Source organism: Octodon degus, unplaced genomic scaffold (genome assembly GCF_000260255.1).
Source record: "Octodon degus isolate 3935 unplaced genomic scaffold, OctDeg1.0 scaffold00278, whole genome shotgun sequence".
Taxonomy (NCBI): domain Eukaryota; kingdom Metazoa; phylum Chordata; class Mammalia; order Rodentia; family Octodontidae; genus Octodon; species Octodon degus.
Genome location: NW_004524854.1, coordinates 1,689,542 through 1,698,171, shown reverse-complemented (window position 1 = coordinate 1,698,171; position 8,630 = coordinate 1,689,542). Strand labels below are relative to the sequence as shown.

Here is an 8,630-nt window from a genome sequence, read left to right as displayed (position 1 = left end):
AAAAAAAAACAATAGGCACTGTTACTAACTACCCTGGTTATTATACTCTATCTATTAACTAGCTGTGGTTATTAATTTATCATTAGTAACTAGCTTGAATTCCGCAATTAGGATAGTAATTAGCCCTAGTTGCAAATGTGTTTTCTAACTAGTTAAGGTTAACATGCAGGGCTATTAACTTGTCATAGTTACCAATTTGTGATGACTAGTTACGCTTCCTAGGTTGGTAATACTAGTTTGAATTTATACTTGGTTGTGATTACTAACTAGAAATCGTTTCTATGTCTTTTTACTAGCATATTATAGTTATGATATTTTTGCTACCGACATTCTGATTACCAAGTTGAGGTTACTGAAAAGTTATGACTATAATTTTTTGACTTACTGGCATGTAAATGCTAACTAGCTGTGAATTTTAATTTGTAATTGTTGTTTTGTGCCTTCTAAATAGCCTAGGTATTCTTGTTAACTAGCAGGATTACTGGTTGTGGCTAATAAGTAGCTGTGGCTTCTAGTTAATTTAATTTGTGGCTACTTATGCTGATAGTTGGTATACTTATGGTTGTATATGATTAGCTAAAGTTTTCTGTGAGAGTTTATAAGATTAGTTTTAGGAAGCTGTAGTTCTAACTATAGTTATATAATTGTACAAAGTTTTGATAGCTGTCATACACCATTATTATGTTGTTATTAAGTGAATGCTACAGTAATAATTATTTGGTCTTGAACACAATTGATCTACAGGTATAACTTCAGGTCTTCTTAAACTATCATAGGCCATGTCCACTGAACAACATACTTTTACTACTTAATTGAACTACATTTGGGTAGCTGTTGTGAAGAGGCCAAGGTATAATATCTTTTAACACAAAATCATGTATCTAAACTTTTAAGCATTTCTTGTCTTTCTGCTACCAACTGCTTTGTCTCTAGGACACATCTGAAAAGTTCAAAGCCTTTTTGCACTCTTTATTCCTAGACAAAGCACTTGTGCAAAATCTAGGTATTGTGTTCAGTCCCAAAGTGAAGAGAGCTGGGAAATCTACCTATGTTCTTTTTGGTATAATTTCTAGTCACTCATAATCACTCTGCCTGAGCCCCTCACTCAAGTGTTCCTCCCAAAAAGATATTTCTATTACCTTCAAATTTAGAGGTGCTGGGCCGGGGAGTTAGCTTGGCAGTCTAAGCACCTGCCTGGGATGTGCAAGGACCTGGCTTTGATCCCCAGTACCACATGTCATCCCAGTCATGGAGCCCTAGGCATGCATGCTGGCCACTGAAACCAGGAGTGGTGGTGCATGATTGTAACCCCAGGGCTGGGGAAGCCAAACAGGAAGATCACAATGAGTCTAGCTGTATAGTGAGACCATGTACCAAATAGATAAATAAAATAAATAAATAAATAAATACTTTTAGAAAATTAAGAGGTGCCTATAGTCTAACATGGAGAGCAACACAATCATGTAGGTAAGCAACCCACACTCTGTACCTCCTTCTTAAGGTCTTACTCATTTGCTATATCTAGGAAGTTTTCCCAGATGCTTAAGGTTAGGCTATGTCTCTCCTCTTGCAAAGCTATGTTTATAGGTTCAATACAGCATTGAACACATTCAGTCTTTTGTTTCCCACACATTATGATATCTTGGAGGAAAAGATATGTAACTTGCTCATTTAGCCAAATACTAATCGATTATGGAAGTGGCTCTAAAGTGCTAGGCTAACATCACATTTGTGAAGCTAGTAACATAGTCATTCTAGAATATACAAAAAACGTAACCCTGGGATATATTCTGGCCAGCATTCATGCATTCATTCAGTAAATTTTTATGACAAATAAAACATAACCATGAGTGCAACAAAGAGCCTTTTCCTCATTTATCATACCTTCTAGTGACAAGAGACAGAGAGACTGCAGACATGCTCAGTTGATTATATACTCAGCTGGAAACTGTTAAGTGTGATGGAATAAAGAAGATGGAGATCAGGGCCTGGCAAGATGGACGTGCCTGATGGCGAAGAGCAGGCTGAAGTGCAATAAGGCATGGCCAGTGTAAATTTCATTTAAGTTGAGAAGGCCTTGAGGAGTTCAGGATGTGGACATACAGGAAAAGCATCCGGGAGGCAGGTACAGAGCCGCAAAGGCCCTTGGTAGCGAGTGTGGTCAGCATGACCCAGGGGTGTCAAGGAGGCCTTGGAGGCTGTGGTGGAGTAGAGCCCTTCCTCATGCACCCAGCTCACCCTGCATCCCCAAACACCACTTCCATCCGTCCCTGTTCCCCACACTAAGTTGGCCACGCTATCTTCACCTAGCACACTATTATTTCCCACTTGGATCAGCTCATTTCCCCAACTCATGGGTGTTTCCTCCTCAGTCTCTGTGATGGTTGATTGGTAGCATCAACTTGAGTAAAGAATGCCCAACTAGATTGGCTCAGCATAGTTCTGGGTGTAGAAGACCCACCCGAGGGAGGATTATCATCAGAATAGTACAAAAGGAAACAAAGGAAGGCTTGTTTCTGTTTTGCTTTGGTGGAGCTCCAGTCTTCACTTTCACCTTGGACGTCTTCTCCTGGCTTTTAGTGCATACTCTTCAACCTCTAGCATTGACACTTAGCTTTCTGATGCAGACTTCCGCTGGACATTAACACAGCTCCAGGCTTTCCGAGTCCTCGGCCACCATGGCGCCGGTGAAAAAGCTTGCAGCGAAGGGGGGCAAAGAAAAGAAGCAGGTCCTGAAGTTCACCCTTGATTGCACACGTCCTGTAGAAGATGGAACCATGGACGCTGGCCAATTTCGAGCAGTTTCTCCAGGAAAGAATCAAGGTGAACGGCAAAGCCAGGAATCTCGGTGGAGGGGTGGTCACCATCGAAAGGAGCAACAGCAAGATCACCGTGACTTCTGAGGTGCCTTTTTCCAAAAAGGTATTTGAAATATCTCACCAAAAAAATTTGAAGAAAAATAATCTACGGGACTGGTTGCGCGTAGTTGCTCGCAGCAAAGAGAGTTACGAATTACGTTACTTCCAGATTAACCAGGATGAAGAGGAGGAGGAAGATGAGGATTAAAGCTCCTTTGTCTGGTATATTTTTTATGAATTCTTGAACAAAACTTGGGAACCAAAACGGTGGCTTATCCTGTATCTCTGCAGTGCGGATTGAAGGGGAACTTGGCGGTCACAGCAGCAGGCTTCCTGGGCTGCCGCTCACTTACAGTTAGACTATTTTTGCTTGAAATTTCCAGTCCTTGTGGTAGTGCCACCCGCATGTCAGGAGGCGGTACCCAAGGGAGCGGACTGTCCAGCCCCAAGCCAGTCGAGGAGGGCGTGGTAATGGGAGCTGGACTCGTCCTTTTACTTTACAAATGTAACAGTCGCTTTCACGTGAATGTAACACTTCTCTCAGAGGAAGACTCAGGAATATAACGTGTTTCCTCAGTCATCGAAAGCAAAATAGGTGATTTCTTTCCAGGAAAATGGCTGGGACATCCGCCTATTTTTATTTCCAAAGTTCTCCCGATGCTGAGTCACGTATACCAATCCTTTTCTTCCTGTAGAAGATGTGACCTGCGGCCTTCTTGCTTGTCCCGCGCTTGGTAAGGGGGCTCGAAGGAGTAAGTACGCAGAAGTGAATGTGCATAGACCTTTGCTTCCGCCGGTCTTTGCCATCCGGTGTCCAACAGGGGGCGCTGGAGACAGCGGCGGAGCTTCAAGAGGCGCCCTGGAAAGCCTCCCGTTTGGGGTCCTGTGAGGGGCAGGAGGCGGCGCGGAGTGTAGGAGTTGCCCAGGAAACCCCAGTGCCCCCACAGTCCCCGGATGGACCTCCTGTCAGAAGGCCTGCAACCGGAAGAGGTGGTAACTCAGCAGCACAGTGCCTGCATCCCTGGAGGCCCTAGGTTCAGTCCTAAACCCGGCGAAAAGGCCCTGAAGCCGCCTGTGCACAGACTGATGGGCCGCGGAGGTCCTAGGCGAGAACCAGCACCCTGTGGTCGTGTCGGGTGAAGAGGCTGAGGGTGCGTCCAGAGTCCCGAGGCTGAGGGGCCTTCCGAAGGCCAAGCGCTTCTGCTGCGTACCACTAACATTTTCAAAGAGCTTGCCGACAGCTTTCTACTGGAAATGCAGCTTAAATTCTATCTGGGCGCCAATTTAACGCGTGCTTCTGGGATTGAGCGCACTCTCCCCTGTTGCAGAGGCTCTAGCGCTTTCTGTTTCTATGCAAATCTCCTGAAGCAGAATTGCCTTCCGACGTGGAAGGCAGGATGCCTTTCCTTTCGGGCCTCAGGGGCCTGGGTCTTCTCAGGCTGTGTCCTTACCCTGATACTAACTTTGTAAGTCTGCGGTTGGATTTGCCAATTTACTTGTTGCATTAATGAACTATGTAGTAATTTTTGGTTTGGTTGTAAAAAATCCTGGGTTGAATTTACCATTTTTTAAAAAATAAACTGGTCCCAGATTTTAAGACTTGTAATAAAATTAAAAATTACTGTTTTTTCTATGCATTTTTGAACTCTTGTAAATTGGGATTTGATCACATTTTATATAAAAGTGGCTAACACATGGGGAAAAAAACACAGCTCCAGGGCCTTTTCTGTATCCTTTGTATCCCAGGACATTTTTCCATGCCATCACAAACCAGTCCATAAATTCTTTTATACGTGTATATCTGTTTCTCTAGTAAACACTGACTGATACAGTGCCTCCCTGTCCTTCCACACTTATGTCTTGGACTGCAGCAAGTTCAAATTCATCACTCTAGTACATAGGTGGCAGGGATTCTCCTAGAGGCACTCCAGAGCCACATGATTGGCTGCAGCACAGGCAGGAAGAGCATTTTTCTGGCCCAGAATGAAAGATAGGGAGATATTCATGCTTCTTGGAGGTTCACGTGACAGGAGGGAATACAGGCTAAGGGACTCATGACAGAGTGCAGCTCAAACCTGGCAGGAGCAAAGCTGGGTCCCTGTCACAAGTCATCCACTTCCTGTGAGGCACTGAGTCTGGCTCTGTAGCCAGTGACCTACCTGAAATGTAAAGATTGGGGACCTGCAGGACTGTCCCAGGCTCACAGAGTGTGTGATACTTGGAGGTGGAATTTGCACAGGGTTCTAGAGTTTACACTCTGAACCAGTGTTCTGCACTCACTCAAGCATCAAGTCACCTGTGGGTAAAAGAAGGCAGCATCACTAGGCACTGCTCCATGCCCCATCTAAGTCTAAAGGGTCATGAATCTGGCAAAAAAGGTGAAGTTCACCAGAAGAGCTGGTCTGCTGCTCCTTTCTAGGTTACTTTTCAACTGCTCCATTCATGTGCCAGTGAGATGTTTGACATCATCAAAAAAGCTAATTTTTCTTGGCATGTAGGGCTTCCAAACATGGAAAACCAAACAGACAACCTGGATATTTTTCCATGCAAGGATTTACAATACAGTACTGGGCCTAACCTACTTGCAATTCCTTTTTGTGTTTTTCTCCATAATTTTATTGAGAGACAAATAACAATGAGACAGTTTCAAATCAAATTGGTAGGACAGTTTCAATAATTGACACATTGCATATTCTCTTCCTAGTGGTTATTTGCTGTACAAATTGCAGACATGATATCCTATTTACAAACACCATTACAACAAATCCCTCTATTCATTGAGAGAATGTAACTATTTATCTATCCTAACCATTTTGAATACACAGATACAAAATGAACATTTATCTGTATCCCCTTTTGTGTTTAGTTCCACCATTTGAATATTACAGGTGAGTGAACTCAGCAAAATATTCCAAAAGAGTCCAGTAGTCCATAACAGTATAGGGGTTTTCCGCTTGACTGGCAGTGTCAGAAATTGTTTACCTGAGTCCCCTACAGCTCAATATAACACCATGACTTTACCTCTTATATATCATTTTTACACTTTTCTGCTGGATGATTAAGACCAAGATAAAGGAAGACCTATGCAACAAGAGTTGTAGCTTTTGGATCTCATAAGGTCAGTCAAATCCCCTCAGGATTTATCCTGAGATCCTGTACTTCAGTTTGTAGAACCTTTATCAGTGTCAGGCTTGTGGATGACTCACGGCCATTGCTTGGCCAATGTGCTCTCTGTGAAAGCCTAGGAGGATGTTTTACTCTCCATGTGACTCTCCTTAGGCACATTCTACATCATGGATCACTTTCCTCTTTGACCCCATAATCTCCTTGATCAGAAAATTTGGGACACTACTGAGTTACATGATGTTACAGTACAAGTTCTCAAATTTCCTGAGTCTTAATTGACCTTGAAAGGGCCAAAATGTTGGCTTCCTTGTGGCCCTCCTTTTTCTCTAATTTTGGTCTGCAAACTTAGGTTGTTAACCATCCAGAAGAGAAGCTTATTATTATTTCCATACAACCTAGACTGTTATGCTTAACCTATCTGTCTGAATATGAAATATCTTAGGCATAACATGGAACAGGTATTTTTCATCAAGTATTGATATGTTGAACTTATGTCCCTATAGAATATGATGAAAAAACATTTAAAAAATTAAAATATATTCTTTTTTGATTTTTTTTGTACGACAGTTTCAATAATTAACACATTGCACACATTCTTCCTAGTGGTTAATTGCTGTACAAGATGCGGACATGATATCCTATTTACAAACACCATTAGAACAAATCCCTTTATTCCTTAAGAGAATGTAACTATATATCTATCCTAACCCCTTTGAATACACAGATACAAAATTGACATTCATCTGCATCCCCCTTTTATGTTAAATTCCATTATTTGAATATTATAGGTGTGTAAACTCAGCAAAATATTCTGAAAGAGTCCAGTAGCCCATAATGGCATTGGGTCTTCTGTTTGACTGACAAAGTCAGAAATTGTTGAACTGAGTCCCCTATAGTTCAACATAACAGTATGGCTTTACTTCTTATATTTTGTTTTTATACTTTTCTGCTGGATGGTTATGAGCAAGGTAAAGCAGGACCTGTGTAACAGAGTTGTAGCTTTTGGGTCTGATAAGGTCAGTGAAATTCCCTCAGGATTTATCCTGAGATCCTGTACCTCAGATCGTAGAACCTTTGTCAGTGTCAGCCATGTGGATGAGTCACTGCCATTGCTTGGCCAATGTGCTCTCTGTGAAAGCCTGAGAGAATGTTTTCTCTCCATGTGACTCTCCTTAGGTACACTCTACATCATCGATCACTTTCCTCTTTGGCCACATAATCTTCTTGATCAGAAAATTTGGGACACTACCAAGTTACATGATGTAACAGTACAACTTCTCATATGTCCTGAGTCTTAATTGACCTTGGAAGTCTACATCCAAAATGTTGGCTTTCCTTGCAGCCCTCCTTTTTCTCTAATTTTGGTCTGCAAACTTAGGTTGTTAACTATCCAGAAGACAAGCTTATTGTTATTACCATACAACCTAGGCTGTTAAGCTTAACCTCACTATCTGTCTGAATATCAAACATGTTAGGCATAACATGGAACAGGTATTTTTCATCAAGTATTGATATGTTGAACTTTAAGTCTCTACAGAATATGATAGAAAACATTTAAAAATTAGAATATATTTTAAAAGTAGGCATAAAGAATTATATACTTCTTATGTTTACACATAAGTCCAAAAAACTAACCATATACAACCTTGAAGCAAGGCAGTCTCACAATATTCCTTTTCCTGTCTCTTGTTTTCATTCACCACCCCCTTCTTTTTTAACAACCATCTACCCAAGAGACAGCATAGCAGCAACTGGCATGTCATGACAAGCAGCCTGTATTCAGAAGACCAGAATGACAGGCACTCCTTTTTGTGTTGATTGGGTAGTCAGTCCTATTCTCATATAGAAAGTGGCTCTCAACCTGCTGGCCGCATGTGTAGGAAGAACAGCAACAGAGTCTAGGTTGTTGTATATTTAACTTAAATTGTTGGGGAAAGAAATCATTGTCCTTGTACTCTATTTTTTCCATTTTTAAAATTTTATTTTATTTGTACATCCCTTAAGTTCATATAATTTACAATAAATCATCTTGGCAAATAGTTACATGTATATTTTGCAGCACGTTTATTTATTTCTTTTTATAAATCCCCTTTTCTTTCCCTTCCTTCCAGTTCCCAAGTCCATTTTTCATTCTTGTTGCTATTTGCCTTAGCTCATGTTATGGCCTATAATGATTACATTAATTGTGGTTATTCAGTTTCTGTATGTAATATGTCTTAATTCTCATATTTCCTTGTTCTCCTCTTTACCCCTTATCTATGTTGTCTGCGTTTTGTCCTCTGAATAACTACTGTGAAGACAACAATATGCATTGTATTAATTACTGTAACTATCCTACTAACCTGTTTTGAAACTATTTCATTGCTCTTTTATCTTTTTTTCTCTTTAAAACGAATAAAAATATAACAAGGTACAAGAAGATGAATCTCTTGCAATAAGGAAGGGTACTTGCACTCTTGTACTGAGACAAAAACAGACTGCCAAGTAGCAGGAGGGCTTTTGTGAGACATTTAAGCACTATGCCTTTTAATTACGGTTCCCTGGTTTTGGGAAGGAATCAGTATTTAACTTCATTTTAAGTTTTTGAAAATATGAATGGAAATTGATTTTATAAAAGATTTAAAAGCAGTTCGTCTAATATTTGAA

General features: G+C 41.0%; 1 pseudogene; it reads left to right on the top strand.

Moving 5' to 3' along the window:
* Positions 1-2,678: 2,678 nt before the first annotated feature.
* Positions 2,679-3,114, top strand: LOC101585177 (annotated as a pseudogene).
* The last annotated feature ends 5,516 nt before the right edge of the window (positions 3,115-8,630 follow it).